Here is a 2,163-nt window from a genome sequence, read left to right as displayed (position 1 = left end):
TTCTCCAGCTGTCTTCATTATTCTGAAACCAGAACACAACAAATGCTGAGAATGACTAATTTTCACTACTGCCACCATGAAAAGAGGTGTCTGATGTTATTATTTTTGGTACATAATATAGGTAGATAAGAATTTAGTATGAATAGCATTTCTAATTTTAAATTAAAAACTACGCTGGGGTAAAGTTCACAGAATTAATGTTTAGTTTAGTTTATGTGAATCCATATGCCATAATAATCAGCAAATCAGGTCCTCAAGTAAATGTAAGTAAATGTGGTCTTCAATACTTTGAACTTAATATTAGGCCAACAACAACAATTTAATTATATTAACTTTCTTTAGGGAATAGCATAGTAGGATAAACAACATGACCATGTACACATCTGACTATATTTAGGCCTTTATAGATGGCCATATTTCTCAAGCGCTAGAACTTTCATTCATTTTGTAGATTTTCCCGGTTCAGTCACAGAGAGTGAGAGCAAATGACACAGTTATTTTAGAAACCTAAAAGATTCAGGGCTTTTGAGCAACATGGACTAGAGCCTAAGAAACCACACTCCTCAGTTCTGCCCCTGGGGTTTCAGTTTCCAGTCATTTTATGCTTTTAACTGAAACCTGGCTAGCTAATTGTAACATTGCACTGCTTCTCATTGAGTCGGCCCATGTTTCTGCAAGCAGTTATCATGTGGTGATTTTGCCTTTGAATATCTTTGCACTGTGTTAACAATTTACACACCTCCAAAGTCCTTTATAAATTTCACTGACAGCTTCACTGAACTACTTTATGTTTATCTCCACAGATTTTGACTATCTTGTCATGACTGTGATTTTGAACCGTCAAATAGATAATCCCAGAGAGAAAACTGCCAAGGACTTCTGCTGTGTATTTGAAACTTTTGATCTTTGCAGCATGTGAAAGGGCCCACACACACTCAATAACACACACTGGGTCTGGTTATTAGCAAGGGTGTTGATATTTCTGGCACTGTCAGGGTCATAGGCCAGGGTCTGACCACTACTGTTTTGTCTTTGATATACTGATATCCCGCTGCTCTGCGGCATAATACAGTGCATGGCACACCTGGGCTTATGCGTAGGAAGTTGTACAGTTAGGGCCAAAAAAAAGGGCTGTCTGACAGAAAGGTAAAGGGGTGAAAATATTCTTAATATAGCATAAATTGAAACAGATTTTTTTAGATGGGCCTTTTTTTAAGTGTCGCTAAAATACTTAATTACTGCCCCCGTCCACAGCAGGCCATTACTCTACTTCCTTTCCAGAACTCCAGTCTGCTTCTCCAAACCGGGGACATGCTGACCTCCGTCTATTGTAGCTAATACACATTATGGATAAGTACTTTATACAACCCCACTTCAAAGCGTACACATGACACATAAAATGTTAAGAGTGCGCATCCCATGATATCACTGGGAGTCACACATGGCTTGGACTGGGATACTGTACAGATAGATCGATAAGTGCTTGAGGTCTACATTCAGCAACAACTGCCACCTACGCCCCACTGTGATAAATCTAACACACACTGCAATGTGACAACTGCTAGGGTGGAACTTTTGACAAGATAATAAGTAGTAGATTGTAAAACTGGTTAATATAATACTCTAGTTTTTTGGGAAATGCTCTCTTTCAGAGTTCAATGAGAGGATTGATACCACCAGAGTCAGGAGGCAGTGTAACACAAATACTGAAAGCAGCACAAAACTACCCTGACTCTGTCCAAAGCTCTCTAAACCTCACTGATTAACACATTTTCCTTTGATCCATGCCGAAACAGAACTGAAAAAAAGCATTTCAGACTCGAGATGAATAACCTCACACAGCCTGGTTCCAGACTTCTGAATCACCACCCACATCTCAGATATTTTGTGCTCATTATTATCATTCCCATATTGGAAATGCAATCAACCAATTTTTTTGTACATTGGATTAAGAGTCAGTCACTAGCTACTGCAAACATTGGTCAGATTGACACAGTTGTACAAGTTGTTGTAAATTGAGTAACGGAAATAACAATAACAACTACTACTCTTAAATTAGTATTTCTTCAACTGTTAACTGTTCCTAGAAACTGCCACTACAGTGTCTGAGTCAACTGAAATCAGTAGGATAGATATGTAACTTTCTACTGACAATGTCAGGTT

Source organism: Morone saxatilis, unplaced genomic scaffold (genome assembly GCF_004916995.1).
Source record: "Morone saxatilis isolate NCDOM2014 unplaced genomic scaffold, NCSU_SB_2.0 Contig23, whole genome shotgun sequence".
In the NCBI taxonomy this organism is placed as follows: domain Eukaryota; kingdom Metazoa; phylum Chordata; class Actinopteri; family Moronidae; genus Morone; species Morone saxatilis.
Note: the sequence above shows the minus strand (reverse complement) of the source record.